This window comes from Triticum dicoccoides, chromosome 5B, assembly GCF_002162155.2.
Source record: "Triticum dicoccoides isolate Atlit2015 ecotype Zavitan chromosome 5B, WEW_v2.0, whole genome shotgun sequence".
Taxonomy (NCBI): domain Eukaryota; kingdom Viridiplantae; phylum Streptophyta; class Magnoliopsida; order Poales; family Poaceae; genus Triticum; species Triticum dicoccoides.
Window position 1 is genome coordinate 542,850,888 of NC_041389.1, and position 17,197 is coordinate 542,868,084.

Below are 17,197 nucleotides of genomic sequence, written 5' to 3' on the forward strand. Positions count from 1 at the left end.
TTTTTGTTCTTTTTAATTTTAACTAGTTAATTAGTTTAACAAAACGGTAAAATAACTTAAAACTTGATAATTAGCAAAAAAAACCCGTAAAATTTGATAATTAACAAAAAAACGTATATAAAACTTGATAATTAACAACAAAAAAGTAAAACTTGATAATCAATATATACAACGACCCCGCGCGTCAATGTACAACGATCCCGCTTTAAAAAAATGTGCACGACCCCGCGCATATATGGAGAGGGGGCGGCGAGGGGGGCGGCGATGCGTGCGGTGTTTTTTTTTGGGATCGAGAGGGGGCGGCGAGGGTTATACATGTGTGTTGTCCTCGCCTCCCTCTCCGTGACGCCGTCGTCTGCCGCCCCGTCTCGCGCTCTACCGCGACACCCTCTCCCACCCCTTCCTCGCCCCCTCCTTTTGCCACTGCCCTTTCGCCACCGCCACCGCCACTGCCCCCCTTCTTCACTTAATTAATTTGTTTTTACTACATGTTTTCAGGACTGACATAATGGCGGACGATAGAGCTGACCCGATTATGGACAACTATGATCCAGACGGTAAAGCACATATGTTCGGCATCATAAATGGCGATATTCTATATGTGCCGACCGGACAAGAAGAAGATGATATCTCTTCTTATCTGAACCTTGACGGTGAAGATGAACGGCGCCGTCAGCAAGATGATGCCGAACAAACGTCGATAAACGACGATCTTCAAATGGAAGTAGCAAACACCTCCGGCGCCGAGGTATATATATACATTGAGCCTCTGGTGATACAAACTAACTAATTTGAATAAATATGTGTGTACTAACGCGCGCGACTCTCTTTCTTATTTTAGCCCTCGGCCGGATCGTCGAAACAATCGAGTACGTCGTCAAAGCGTGGCGCAACCAAGACGATGAAACAAGGAGAAACATGCACCATCGAGGTTGTCGACAGTGCAACCGGCAGGCCGCTGGAGCCCCGCAACAACGTCTCGATCACCGTCCAGGAGTGGAATAAGCCAAAGAAGGCACGAATTGCTGGTTTCACTTTTGTCGATAAGAGAACAAAAAAAGATTGCTTCAAGAAGCTTATGGAACATTTCGTTCTACCTCCGGAATACAACAAATTCGATGAGGAGGGTAACAAGATTGAGGAAAACAAGGAGAGGAGGAGGCTAGTCAAACAGTTCGCTCTTCATAAGATGGCCGACGCATTCCGGAAATTCAAGCAAAATCTAGCCCATGACTTTGTCAAGCAGAACAAGACTCCGGATTTCAAAGGACAATATGAGAAACTGAAACATGATTGGCCAGAATTTGTGAAGCAAAAGAAATCGGAGCAGTTCATTCAAATATCGAAAAAATGAGGAAAATGCGGCTAAGAAGGAGTACAATCATATTATGGGGCCAGGAGGGTATCGCCTTTGGGAGCCTAGGTGGGAGAAGATGGAGAACGAGCTGAGGGCGCGAGGAATCCCTCCAGGTACGGAGGGATGGGACCCAAGGGCCAAAAGCTGGTGGTACGGGCATGGGGGAACGCTGAACCCGGAGACAGGGGAGTGTGTTTACCGGGGCAAAATAATTAAACCCACCCAAGACCTTATTGACGCAATGAGGGATGCTCAAGAGGGGAAGATCAAGTTCAACAGAGAGAACGACGCGCTGACAAAAGCCCTCGGGAATCCTGAACACGGAGGACGTGTACGAAGCATGGGGCACATTCCGTGGAAAATAGGGTTCCCCCAGAACGATGACCTGTACGGTTACAGAAGCCGGAAGAGAAAGATGGATCTGGAAGCAGATGTTGTGGCGCGGTTGGCATCGGAAATGGATGTGATGAAGAAAACCGTGAGTGTACTAGTAGCCGAAAGAGATGCAGCTCGGGCGCAGCATGAAGATCATCCAGCGGATCTCAGAAGCCAGCAGCGGAGAAGCAGTGTGGCTTCCACGGAGGCCCCACCGGCTGGTGCAGATGCACCGACGATCGAAATTACTGCACCGGAGCCTCTGGTGGTCGAAATTACTGCACCGGAGCCTCCTCGGTACCCCGTGGACGATATAAAGGAGATGAAAGAATGTCATCTGTATTATCCTATCGGGAACATGTCCATGAAGGTAGCCATCGGCAGTGCTTTACCATGTTTACCTGGAGCACTCCACCACAACAACCCCATTCAAGATGGCTATGCTCGTGTCACGATGGAGGACATAGTCCAAGGGTTTGAGGACCTGGAGATTGACATTGCTACACCTGAAGGGGAGAAAAGACTTGGAGATGTCAAGCGCCATTTCATTCTATGGCAAAAGAAGTTTATCAAGTTTCCAGGCGAGGCGCCAAGGACAACAAGTCCACCCCCCTACGGTGGTGGCGGTTCACCTACACCTCCGTCACGTCAGCCGACGCCCCCCAGTCCACAACGTCCGGCGGGTGATCAGACGCCGCCCCCCAATCCTCGTCCGGCGGGTGATCAGACGCCGCCCCCCAATCCACCTCCGGCAAAGAAGCAGAAGCAGTCCTGGATTATTAACCCGGACCCTTATGTACCTAAGACCACAAAGGTACCGAAGCCATCACTGAAGCCTCTCCCCACAAGGCCTTGGGAACGTAGTGCCGAGGAAACTGCCGCGGCCGCGGCTGCTGATCATGAGAAATGGAAGGCGGACTGCAAGAAGAAAAGAGAGCCCGAGCCCAAGCCAGTATTTTCTGATGAGCAAAAGAAGTGGGCTAAGTCATTTTTGAGCACACCGTCCCAAGCCGCGAAGAATCTGCCTGACGACTATGCACGTGAACTTCGTAGGCAGGCACTCATGTTGAAGGAGAAGAAAGAGCGGGCGGAGAACCAGGAGAACAAAGCCTTGGAGGAGGCCGAGAAAACGGAATTAGAAAGTAAAAAAAGCGGGAAACGAGTTGCCCAGCTCGGGGAACAAAGTAAACAATCGATTGCCCCGCTTATAGTGAAAGCCGCCGGTCTGGATGACCCCGATATCATAGCAGCTGCGGCAGCACATGGATTGACTGTAACGAGTGCCAGAGAACAAGCGGCCAACTTAGGTATTACTCTTCGTGAACTGTTAGGCCTTGATGAGGCGCCAGTGAAGGAGGTAGTAATTACATATGTGAAGAATGGGCCTCTCGTCGAGCCTGCGCAGGAAGAGGATCTACCTCCACAAATGAAAGGTCTGCTGAAATGGTACAAGGGTTACATAAAAAATAAAAACGCCAAAGAATATATTTATGCGGAAGTTAGATATGAGCATCACTTCAAACATTACTATGTACAAATTCATCTGAGTGAATTGTTCCAGCTTTTCAATCTGCGCGAGCTCGACGAATCTATCATCAGTTGCTACGTTCTGTAAGTGATTTATTTCTACCCCATCTCGTTCATATTGCCTGCACTATATATATGTCCTAACTATATTGTTGTGTCCGCTATTATACATGCAGAATGAAGATTAAGGAATGCAGAGTAAGGAACATCCATGATGTTGGGTTCATTGACCCACACATCGTTAATGGATATGTGTTGGAGCATCACCCCGCCGACATGGAGGCAGACCTGTGGCAGTTTCTTACAAAGCAGGAACTCAAAAGTGATATTCTATTTCCTTACCATTTTGGGTGAGTGTTTCTGTCTTGAGCACATTCTCTTTTGTTTACTCCATGCATGGTATGTGGCCGGCTAATCGATGAGTTATGCATGACGTACTGTGCATGTATCGTGTCCGCAGGTTCCACTGGATTCTGCTAGTAATTAAAGTTGACACCTCAGAATGTCTCGTCCACGACTCTCTGAATAAGGATCCAAAGCTTTGGGGCGGCATGAGAAGAATGCTGCAGAAGTAATTATTTTCATTCATTTGCGCTCTATATCGATCGGCCTATTTCGTTCATTTCCTAATATCAAGTAACTAATAACTCTCTTGTTCATTTAATTTTCTTTGCCTCGTAGGGTTTGGAGACGGTTCATAGATACAAAGGTCGGTGAATTCAAAAAAGAGCTAGAATTCAAAAGGTCAAAGGCTAAGAATGGTGAGGATATTCAGCCAGCGGGGACCAATCTATGTGCATACTATGTCTGTGAGATGATCCGGAGATACACCTCTGAGCGGGTTCCGAGTGATACCAATGCTCAGAGGAATAACCTCCGGATGATGCTTAGTCCAGAAGCTCGCTTCCGACCACTTCAAGAGGAACTGGCTGGATGGTTCAGGAGGGAAGTCCTCCATCCTAAAGGAGAACACCATTACGAGGACGTAGAACTTTATATGCATTAAATTATGTATGGAAACTTGTTCAAAATTGTATATAGTCATCCGATGATATTGAATATATATTGTATATTCCTCTTGAATTCTTTTTGGTTCTAATTTCAAATTTGTTTGAAATTGTACATTCATATGCATGTATGTAGTACCGTAGAATATGTGAAACTCCTTCAAAATTAAAATAAAGCACAAAAGAAATAAAACAATACAAATTAAACAGAAAACAAGTTTAGGGGGGGTTAAAACCCTAAACCTGCGCCAGAAGAACCGCGACTAAAGGTCCTCCGCCCCGACGGCCGCCTGGCGCCCACGTGGACGGGCCTTTAGTCGCGGTTCTTAAGCAACCGCGACTAAAGGGGGGGGCCTTTAGTCGCGCCTATTTGGTCGCGGTTGCGCAACCGCGACTAATGGCAGTTGCGAACCGCGACCAAAGGCCCTTTTTCCACCAGTGGGAGCAAGCAACGACGTAGGTACGGGTGATGCAACGATGGCAGCTGCCAAAATTGACATGCCCACATGAAGAGACTACAGTAGCACTAGTAAATCTTGGCAGAAATATTAATCCCGCCAGGACCAAGTCCGAGTAAATAGTGCATGCGGCCTCTGGGCATCCACAAACAAACCATGACGGCCATGTGAACAACTCAACATCGGCGCTGGCCCGGGCTTTTGGCGTTTCGAGCGACCCGCTTGTCTTGTCCGCGCCTGCCGGCGACAGAACCCAACCACCGTTGCCGTGGCACCGTTGCTCCATCCTCGGTGGCGGCTCGTCGGCTCCATAGGGCGTGCACGCGCGCGTGCTCCCGCGGCCCGGCGCTAAGTAGTACACCCACCACGTGAAGCGCCACCGGCCAAGCGCCATTGTTTCATTACCGCTTCGTGAATAATTAAGCTTTTCACAACTGGTAATGGGAGTGGTTACTGGTTAGACGCCATGGTCGCCGGTTACGGGCAAAAAGCGCATGCACCGACCGATCTGCTCGCAGCTACGTATCTGCTAGATGGCCAGCAGATCGATGGATCCGCACGGGACAACGTACGTTCCATTCGTTCAAACAATTTAGATTTCTATGGAAGTTCCGCTTGTCGTAGCCTGAGATCTCTACTTTCCTTTCCTTGTCTCGGCAACGCGTTGTGCACACGTCGTCTTATATATTCTCTCACGCGAGTAGAGACAGGCAGGTGGTGCGTAGATCATCATCAACAAGACAAAATTCTAGCTAACTCATTTTCCTTTTTCCATATGTCACACTTATTGGTATATACTTTTCGACGACCACTTGACGTTCGATTACGTGTCTCTGTCACTGCTGTTAGAATTAATGGGCTAGGCCCATAGCAATTTCTGAAATCTCAAAGCCCATGTGTAAAATGGCAAGTGGTGGTGCTAAGTTTAGTCCCATCTTGGAAGTTGAAGAAGAGTTGAACCTCTTTATATGGTGGGTTCTCTCCACCACTCTAAGTGGTGTGTGAGAAGAGAAAGGAAAAACCACACGCGCGCGCTCGCTCGCCTCGCCTCGCCGTGCCGAGGCGGCGCGTACATGCGACATGCGCGTGAATGGTCCGCCGAAATCCGGTCCGTCTCCTTGCAGGAGCACGCCTCTGGTCCTACTATATATACAGCTACCGGCTGCGGCCAGAGACACACCGAAAAACACCTAGGGTTTTGCCTCATCTCACAACTTGCGCTGCCATCGTGGTCTACTCCATCCCAAACGCCGGCGTGCATCGGCGCGTGGGAGAGCAGGTCTCCGGAACCGTTCGTCTTTGTAGGTTTTTGGGAAGCGCTGTGCGCGACTGCTCAAATTCGTCATCACGGGTCGTCTTCCGTCCAAGTCGGGCGGTGCTATTCATCGCCGTCAGCAGCAGATCGTCGCCAACATCGCCATCAACACTGTCGCACCCATAATAGCTAACGATCAGTACGTCCAACATCCTCTGTTCATGTCTGTTTCTGCAGCTATTGTTACGTGTTTGCTGCTGTTATGCATGTCTTGCTGTTCTTCTAGTTTGCTAGATTATTGCATGCTAGTATCTCTTCTAGTCATGAATTATTTACCGGAATTAATCATGAACTTGCCTAATATTCCAACAATCCAAAAACCTAATTATAGGCAATTTCCTGAGTTAACTATGGCTGGATTCGCTGATGCACTGAGGCCGGATAAGTTTACCGGTGTGCACTTTAAGAGGTGGCAGGTGAAGACCACGCTCTGGCTTACTGCTCTGAAAGTTTTCCACGCTAGTGTTGGTGCTCCAGAGGGAATGACCGACGAAGATCGGAGAAAATTCCAGGAAGCCAATACTATGTTTGTGGGATGCATTCTGAGTGTTCTTGCTGACCGTTTGTGTGATGTGTACATGCACATAAACAACGGAAAAATTCTGTGGGATGCACTGAATGCAAAATTCGGTGCAACAGATGCAGGCAGTGAACTGTACATCATGGAGAGTTTTCATGACTACAAGATGGTGAATAACCGTTCTGTGGTTGAACAAGCTCATGAGATACAGTGCATTGTGAAGGAACTTGAACTCCTTAAATGTGTTCTACCCGACAAATTCGTGGCTGGGTGCATGATTGCAAAGTTGCCTCCTTCATGGAGGAATTTCGCCACAACTCTGAAGCATAAGAGACAGGAGATATCAGTTGAAAATCTGATTGCATCTCTTGATGTTGACGAAAAAGCTCGGGCTAAAGATACCACTGAAAAAGGAGGTGAGGTTCAGCCTACTGCTAACATGGTGCAGAGGTACCCACAGAACAAGAACAAAGGGAAGAACAAACCTGTTTTAAACAAGCCTACCAAGACTACTACCTACAAGAAGAAGAAGTTCAACAAGGCTGAGCTAGAGTGCTACGCCTGTGGGAAGCCTGGACACTTTTCCAAGGAATGCCCTGAACGTGCAGACCGCAGAGGGAAAACAAGCTCCAAGACTGTCAACATGGTGACCGCTAGCAATACTGATGGGTATGGTAATTTACCTATTGTGCTTTCAGTATTTCAATCATCTTCGTGGTGGATTGATTCGGGTGCTAACGTTCATGTGTGTGCTGACATCTCCCTGTTTACTTCTTATCAGGTCGCAAGGGAATCTTCCGTCCTAATGGGGAATGGGTCACATGCTTCTGTTCGTGGCATTGGCATGGTGGATCTGAAGTTTACTTCGGGAAAGATCGTGCAACTAAGGAACATGCAGCATGTCCCTACTATGAACAAGAATCTAGTTAGCGGCTCCCTTCTATGTCGAGATGGATTTAAGGTAGTTTTAGAGTCCAATAAAGTAATCGTGTCAAGATTTGGACAATTTATAGGAAAAGACTATGAGTGCGAAGGCTTGTTCCGCTTTTCTCTTTCAGATTTTTGCAATAAGTCAATAAACCAAATTTGTGCTAGTGTTAATGATGATGCAAGTATTTGGCACTCTCGTTTATGTCATATTAATTTTGGTTTAATGTCTCGGCTATCCAGTATGAGTTTAATTCCGAACTTCACAGTTGCCAAAGGTTCTAAGTGCCATAGTTGTGTGCAATCTAAGCAACCTCGAAAGCCTCATAAGGCTGCCGAGGAGAGAAACTTGGCACCTTTAGAACTCATACATTCTGATCTTTGTGAGATGAATGGTGCGTTGACAAAAGGTGGAAAGAGATATTTCATGACTTTGATTGATGATGCGACTAGATTTTGCTATGTTTATTTGTTGCAAACTAAAGATGAAGCATTAGACTACTTTAAAATCTATAAAGCTGAAGTTGAAAATCAACTAGAGAGAAAGATCAAGCGTCTTAGGTCCGATCGTGGTGGAGAGTATTTTCCAAAAGTTTTTGATGAATTTTGTGAGGAACATGGTATTATTCATGAGAGGACGCCTCCCTATTCACCTCAATCAAATGGAGTGGCCGAGAGGAAAAACCGCACGTTGACTGACTTGGTGAATGCCATGTTAGACACTGCTGGTTTATCTAAGGCATGGTGGGGGAGGGTCTATTGACTTCATGTCATGTCCTGAATAGAGTTCCCAACAATAATAAAGAGAAAACCCCTTATGAGGAGTGGGTTGGGAGAAAACCATCACTTTCTTATTTGCGCACTTGGGGATGTTTGGCAAAGGTCAATATTCCTATTCCTAAGAAACGCAAACTTGGACCAAAGACAGTGGATTGTGTCTTTCTAGGGTATGCTCAACGGAGCATTGCTTATAGGTTTTTAGTGGTAAAATCTGAAGTAACTGATATGCATGTTGATACTATAATGGAATCTCGTGATGCAACATTTTTTGAGAACATATTTCCTATGAAAGATATGCATAGCATTGCTAGATTTTCTTCTGAGATAATTCCTGAATCTAGTACAACTGATGAATATTTCGAACAATCACATGAGGAAGTCCTTGAGAAGGATAACAATGAAGTTCCTAGAAGGAACAAGAGACAAAGGATTGCAAAATCCTTTGGTGATGATTTCATTGTATACCTTGTGGACGACACACCCAAGACGATTGCAGAAGCATATGCATCTCCGGATGTAGATGATTGGAAAGAAGCTGTTCATAATGAGATGGACTCAATTCTTTCTAATGGAACTTGGGAACTAACTGATAGACCATATGGTTGTAAACCTGTGGGCTGTAAGTGGGTGTTCAAAAAGAAGCTAAAGCCTGATGGTACTATTGATAAGTACAAGGCACGGCTAGTGGCCAAGGGCTACACTCAGAAAGAAGGCGAAGATTACTTTGACACCTATTCACCCGTTGCTAGAATGACCACCATTCGAGTGTTACTTTCCTTGGCTGCCTCTTATGGTCTTATCATTCATCAAATGGATGTAAAGACAGCTTTTCTCAATGGAGAGTTGGAAGAGGAGATCTATATGGATCAGCCTGACAGGTTTGTGGTAAAGGGTGAAGAGAGAAAGGTGTGCAAGTTGTTAAAATCTTTGTATGGTCTAAAACAGGCACCTAAGCAATGGCATGAGAAGTTTGAAAGAACTTTGACTTCTGCAGGATTTGTCATTAACGAAGCTGATAGGTGTGTTTACTATCGCCATGGTGGGGGCAATAGTGTCATATTATGTTTGTATGTGGACGACATACTGATCTTTGGTACAAACATTAATGCAATTAATGAGGTCAAGTCTTTTCTATCAAAAAGTTTTGACATGAAAGATCTGGGAGAAGCCGATGTAATTCTAAACATCAAACTTATTAAGGATGAGAGTGGGATTACATTAACGCAATCTCACTATGTTGAGAAGGTCTTGAACCGATTCGGTTTTATGGATAGCAAGCCTTCTCCAACACCTTATGATCCCAGCGTGACACTCAGAAAGAACAAGAAAGAAACGAGAGATCAATTAAGATACTCTCAAATTGTCGGTTCACTCATGTACTTAGCTAGCGCTACAAGACCAGATATCTCTTTTGCTGTGAGCAAACTGAATAGGTTCATGTCCAACTCAGGTGATGATCATTGGCATGCACTAGAAAGGGTCTTGCGCTATCTGAGAGGTACTATGAGTTACGGAATTACTTATTCAGGGCATCCTGCTGTGCTAGAAGGATATAGTGATTCAAATTGGATCTCCGATGTTGATGTACTTTACGCAACAAGTGGGTATGTATTTACTCATGGTGGTGGCGCAGTGTCATGGAGGTCTTGCAAGCAAACCATATTGACGAGGTCAACTATGGAAGAAAAATTAACTGCTTTGGACACAGCTACTGTTGAGGCAGAATGGCTGCGTGAGCTCTTGATGGACTTGCCGGTTGTTGAAAAACCTGTACCGGCTATTCTTATGAATTGTGATAACCAAACGGTTATCGCTAAAGTGAACAATTCTAAAGATAATGCAAAGTCATCAAGACACGTGAAAAGACGTTTGAAGTCTGTCAGGAAGTTGAGAAACTCCGGAGTAATAACTGTTACGTATATACAAACAGACAAAAACCTGGCAGATCCCTTTACAAAAGGACTATCACGAAATGTGATAGATATTGCATCAAGGGAGATGGGTATGAGACCCATAGATGTTACACCATAGTAGTAACCCAACCTTTGTGATCGGAGATCCCGTGAATTAGGATCTGGGAAGAACAAGCTATTGGTTAACTGAGGAGAGTAATAACTTATGATCGTCTCCAAGTGAAGATGCAAAACTCAGAGCTGTAAGGCTCAGATCTGTAAGGCAGGTTGGCAACATGCCTTAATGTTGTTCTATTGGCTATAATTAGCAAAGATGCTGTCCTACGGAGCAGTCTTGAAAGAACACACCTATATGAGTTCTGACTGTAAACGTCGCAGTCTATGAGATTTGGGTGATCTCTAGTAAACTCACGAAGAGACCAGGGAGTATGACGTATAAGTTCCAAACCGCGGGGTAGCCTACTGGCGGTCAGGTACTGGTTAAGACTTTGAGTGAAACCTGTTCACACAAAACTAGCAATTCAAGGCATAGTCCATTGTCAAGTTGTGAATGGATGTAGCTTAAAGTTCTAGGTAGAAGTTCAACTTAACAGTCTCTACTGAAACACTGGTATATTAAACAAGTGGTGAGAGAAGGCAAATCTCTAAATGGGTATTTGAGATCTGGTGGGGGATTATTAGAATTAATGGGCTAGGCCCATAGCAATTTCTGAAATCTCAAAGCCCATATGTAAAATGGCAAGTGGTGGTGCTAAGTTTAGTCCCACCTTGGAAGTTGAAGAAGAGTTGGACCTCTTTATATAGTGGGTTCTCTCCACCACTCTAAATGGTGTGTGAGAAGAGAAAGGGAAAACCACACGCGCGCGCTCGCTCGCCTCGCCTCGCCTGGCCTGGCCGGGCCGGGCGGGGCCGTGGCGTGGCGAGGCGTACATGTGACATGCGCGTGAATGGTCCGCCGAAATCCGGTCCGTCTCCTTGCAGGAGCGCAGCTTCCTTTTGCCGTTTTATTTTTATGTCTTGGCAGACAAGTTTTTGATTTCTTGTCCGGTAAGTATACGAATTAGAAACCAAGTCGGTTTGGGATTGTGGTCGCGACACAATACCGCCTCTGGTCCTAATATATATACAGCTACCGGCTGCGGCCAGAGACACACCGAAAAACACCTAGGGTTTTGCCTCATCTCACAACTTGCGCCGCCATCGTGGTCTACTCCATCCCAAACGCCGGCGTGCATCGGCGCGTGGGAGAGCAGGTCTCCGGAATCGTTCGTCTTTGCGATCCTGCACCGGGAGAGGACGAATTAGGTTTTTGGGAAGCGCTGTGCGCGACTGCTCAAATACGTCATCACGGGTCGTCTTCCGTCCAAGTCGGGCGGTGCTACTCATCGTCGTATTCATCGCCGTCAGCAGCAGATCGTCGCCAACATCGCCATCAACACTGTCACACCCATAATAGCTAACGATCAGTACGTCCAACATCCTCTGTTCATGTCTGTTTCTACAGCTATTGTTACGTGTTTGCTGCTGTTATGCATGTCTTGCTGTTCTTCTAGTTTGCTAGATTATGGCATGCTAGTATCTCTTCTAGTCATGAATTATTTACTGGAATTAATCATGAACTTGCCTAATATTCCAACAACTGCCATGTCAACAACATCCAACTCACCCCAAACACCAGCAGATAGTAGAAAACTAATCACCAACCTGTTTTGTCCCGTTGACGAAAGGCAGGCTCGTCAAAAAGTATACGAGAAACCCTCTTTCCAACCATCAAAAAGAGGATAAAATTGCCTAGTTCCTAATAAAGTAGTAGTGCATTATAAGCCAGCAGCCACTCTCAGTCCATCCAAAAGGGGATAAATGGACCCAAAGTGGTGCATTATAAGCCAGTAGGCACTAGCAGGTTGTCAAGTTTTCTAGGCCAAGTAGACAGAGCAGATGAACCACCGGGAAGCAGGAATCGGAAATAACATGGCGTCGTTTCTCTCTTGTTGCATTGCCAACTAGAAAGAGAAAAGGAAAGGGTACTAGAAGGAAGCCATGGATTTGATTTTCGTCCCGTGTGTCTCCTCCATCCATCAACCTGGCTACCCAGCCAGCTTAGCTTAGCTTAGCTACTCCCTTTCCCGGACATAAACGTAAGATCACGGCGCCCTAACCTGTCACTTCCCATTAGTGCAAAGGTCTTTAATTTTTAGCAATCTAGCTAGCTTGACCAGTTCTGTTCACGACGGAGCAACGCGATGTTTCGGTTAAACTTTCTTTCTTCCCTGAAAAGTTGTTCTCAGGTATGTTTGTTTTAGTACTACTACGTGGTGGTGTTTCTGGAAAGTCATGCTTTCCTTCACCTACTGGGGATGCATCTGATAGAGCACTCCATTCGACACCACTGGCCAACGGCAAAGTGCCTGAAGCGCTACTGTTAATACGGTATGCAAGGTGCCATTACCCTCTTGTTTAGAGACTTTTTACGGTGCATCATACTCCTGTTTAGTGCTACTTTTGACGGTGCTAATTAAGGTAGTCCCAGCGGATCCACCAGAAAACCTTTTCGGTTGTAATGACATTGGTTTTGTTTCCAGTGAAGATCATCAGCAACTTGACAAATGCACGAGTAATGCATCATGCTATATGCATCATTGCATCATCACGACGCAAAAATGCACTACAAGAAATAGTTAATATTAACTCGAAAATATAGTTTTTTTATCTGGTTTATTTCAGTCAGGACCACATGCTTGGTGATGCAACTATACCCAAGAGTTGTGACCCTCCTTTCATCATCCCCTGGTATGGTACAGTAAAAGCAAACCAAAAGAGAAAGCTACGTATTGGCTTGGTGAGCGAGCATCATCAGCCATGCATGTGCCGAGGACACTGGAAGATTACGTGGAAGCACTTGCACTGTTACAGGCACGGCCGTATATGTGAACAGAGTCAAAAAGAAGCGTCCGGGCGATCACGAACAAAGCCGCCTCGTAACCGTATGCTCGCAGCGGTAAAGCAGAGGCCGCCGCGTGCGGAGCTGGCGAAGAAGAGTCCGTGTGATCGATCCAGGCCGTCGGAGCACGATCCAACGGCCAGGGTCCGCCCTCCTTTGGCGCGAAATTACCCGCAATAATCAATATAGATCACGTCACAGATGCAAGAAGGGGTCCCCTGTCCTTCGCCCTTGAATCATCTGTCACACATTAATGCACCTCTCCTGTCCAAGCAGGTGAGTGAGTGAGTGCATTCAACCCGGTGTGATGGGTGGGAATGTGTGTGTGCATGTTCCACATCCCAAAAAAGGACAATAATCCACTTCAATCGAGTCCCTCTTGCGCTGGCTCGTTCCACATTTGCAATTGCCCACTGACATAAGGACTTAGATACAAATGCACTATTTTTATGTCACTGCATGGAGCCGGGGAAGTGGCATCTTTGCCATGCATGGAGTCACGGGCTGCAAAGAAAAGGGCAAGAGAGAGAGTTACTCCACACCAGCCCCCGTTGAGAGTCGAGAGAGTTCCACCGCTCCCGGCCCGATCCCTTATCTTCTCCGACGGCGACGCCGGCCGGAGCGGAGACGGGAGAGGTGCATGGCGTTGTCCTATGTATATAGAGTCTAGGTATAGGTTGAGGTCGAGTAGTGCCCATGTGGCGTATGGCTGTATGCCGATGTGGAGAGCGCCGCCGCCGCGTACGAGCAGCGGCTGGTGGCTCACGGTGGCTGCGTCTCAGGCAAGGCTGGCTGGCGGCCAGTCGCTGCCGAGGGGCGTGCTGCTGGCTCATCCACCAATAAGCTCGTCTGGTCCCCTGTTCTGGAGGCTCTCCGCTACTTCTCTAGCTCGTGGTGTCGCCGTGGTGGTGAAGACGAAGAGTAGAAGAGATGGAGAACCAGATCGGGTCAGTGCTCTTATCCGGTGGCTGTTTGGGAGTGGCCTTGGCGCCAGCTACGGCGTTCGGCGGCCGGCCGGCTCCATCACGTCATCGTACATGCTGGCCGAAGGGCGGCCTTTCTACTTCTTCCTCCCGGCCAAGATGCCTAAAGGGAGGCAGCTCATCTTCTGCACGGAGTCTATGGCGTGGTGCCATGGAAGCTTAGTTGTCCCAAGTGGCAATGTCCCCGGCGACGGCGAAGTTACGGCCGTGCAGAAGATGTCAAGGACCCGATTGCTTTTCTTATCTGGTTGTTGGGGTCCTCTTTGTAAAAGACAGGGACCAGTGTGTTATTTGCAGTTAGTTCTGGGTCCGTCTGTAAAATGCTGTGTACTTCATGTTCAGTGTTAATGCAGCATCAGGGTCCTTCTGGACCCGTCTTTTGTTCAAAAAAAAAAAGAGTCACGGGCTGACATACTGGACCAGGTGACTGGTTGGTAGAGTGGTTGCAAGCCTGGTACACCCCGGTGCGTGAAAGGATTTCTGTCTCGTCAGTGCATGGAGCCGGGCGACACGTACGCACGCGCAGGGCCGGGGTCGACCATGTTCAGCAGCAGTAGCTTGTGTACTGCAGTATTTTGTTTTGTTTCTGTACGTACGAGTGTGAGGCGACAGGCCGTCAGTGTAGCTCGTGCTTTGTGATTTCATTTTAGAGATTCTCTCTTTTCCCTTTTGGGGGAAGGGAATGGATCCATGCATTCTGGCGGTGATAGATGGGCAGAAATCACTGTTCTGACCCGAGAACGAAATCAATTCACAAATTGAACTGTTCCGGAAAAAAATTCACCCAGCTAACCCTTTTGTGTGGTGCCCGATATTTAGGCGCCACACTACACCGTGCAGCGCCTAGATCTTAGGCGCCATGCTTCTGGCCAGCGTGGCACCCCTGGACCCCGCACCAAGCAGTGCAGCGCCTTTGAGCTAGGCGCCACACACGTAATGTGCAGCGCCTAACAGCCAGACGCTGCACATGCACTTACTAACTGCCGCGGACATCTATTTCTAATACCTGAAAATTACTAAGTCAGTGTGCAGCGCCTGCGGGATAGGCGCTACACTATACAGTGTAGCGCCTGACGTCTAGGCGCTGCACAATTAATCAACAAGGCGATGGGCGCGCGATGCTAGCTTGTGAGGTCGGAGCGGAGAGGGACCATGCATGTACATGTAAGGTCGGACCAAGCAAGCAAGGGCCAGCTTAAAACCTCTCGCTCTCTCCCATCCTCCACGCCACCACCAAGTACAAGACGTAGTGCCACAGTGCCAATGACAGTTTGCCGCTAGCTGCTTGTGCAGTCGGGCACGCCTGGACCTAGCTAGCTAGCTTCCTCAACTATCCTGCAGCTGCATGCATGCTGGTCATGGTCAGCCTGGTAGCTAGCTAGCTCGCCATACATAGGTCGATCTTGCGTGTTCCAGGGATGACATAACTCTTGGCAGATTTAGGACTTAGGTACATATATATACACACACGCATCGCATGCACGCGCAGCTACTAGCTATATGGGCTTAAAGCTAGGCTAGCTAGAGACGGAAGACAAATTTCATTTCATTTCTTTTGGGTCTAGGCTTTCGTGCACAATGATCCGTAGCTGTCAGTGCCCATCGATCGATCAGCCGACCGAGTGGCCAAAGGGAGATGGGCGTACGTACGAGCTCGTGTGACTCCGTCTACCTACCAATCGCCATCGTCCGGACTCTTGCTTGTTATGTATAGTGCAGCGCCTAGACGTCAGGCGCTACACTGTATAGTGTAGCGCCTAACTCTCAGGCGTTGCACACTGACTTGGCAATTTTTAGGCATCAGAAACAAATGTTCGCGACAGTTAATAAGTGCATGTGCAGCGTCTAAGAGCTAGGCGTTGCACATTATGTGTGTGACGCTTAGATCAAAGGCGTTGCACTGCTCGGTGCGGGCCCAGGGATGCCACAGTGGCCAAAAGTGTGGCGCCTAAGGTCTGGGCGCTGCACAGTGTAGTGTGGCGCCTAGATGTCGGGCGCTACACAAAAGGGTCAGCTGAGTGAATTTTTTTCGAGACAGTTTAGTTTGTGAATTGATTTCGCCCTCGGGTCAAAACAGTGATTTCTGCCTGATAGATGTGCATCTTATCTTATCAGCATGGATGGGTAGATACTTTGGACGGTTGCTCAGTAGAGGTTCATCGTTCGAGTCAAGTTGCATGGGATTTGTGCCAGGGGAAAACGAGGGATAATGATGATCAAGACAAGGAGAAAACCTCTAGCTAGATGCTGCCTCTTGGTTCTTATTATAGCTCACATACTGTAGCAATTTGCAATAGGCCCAATTTCAAGTTGGTAGCGCAGTTGACGTGCGTAATTAATACTTTCTTCGTCATAAAATTTTTGTCTTAGATTTGTCTAAATACAGATGTATCAAGTCACATTTTAGTATTAGATACATCCGTATCTAGACGTATCTAAGACAAGAATTTTGAGACGGAGGGAGTAGTATGCGGTAAACTAGTAATCACGTGCAGCAAGTGCGCTGAATCAACCGGGAGCAGAGACATCGGCAGCAGGCCAGTAATAAAATGCGGAAAAATGCCGAGTAAGTACCGAATGCATGAAAACGAGGTGAATCTCCAGTAACCACGGGCGGACGGCTAGAGCTTAAGGGGGTGTTTGTTTCAGGGCTTTTTAGTCCCAGAGACTAGAAAAAGTCCCTAGGAACTAAACGGGAGGAACTTTTTCTACAAAGACTAGAAAAAGACTCTACTGAAGAGTCTTTTTTGATTAGTCCCTGGGACTAGAAAAAATACTAGGACTTCTGAACCAAACACCCCTGAGATGCGCTAATCATTGCCGCACCGTGGTGTTCTGTCCCGTCTTTAAATTGCCTCTGATCCGATCCGGAAATCGTGGGAGCCAGTCCTTGAGTTTGAGGCGAGACTAATGCTTATACTATATGTTGTACGCCCTGAATTTGAGTGCACGTTCAAGGTTGTCCCAAGACACTGTAGCGGCGAAAAATGAATAAGAAGAAAATCATGCGCGCGCATGCACGTGGTTCCTCAGACCGACAGATCATCAGGCAGTTCAAACTGATGTACTTACTGGAAGGTCGTCTTTGTTCTGT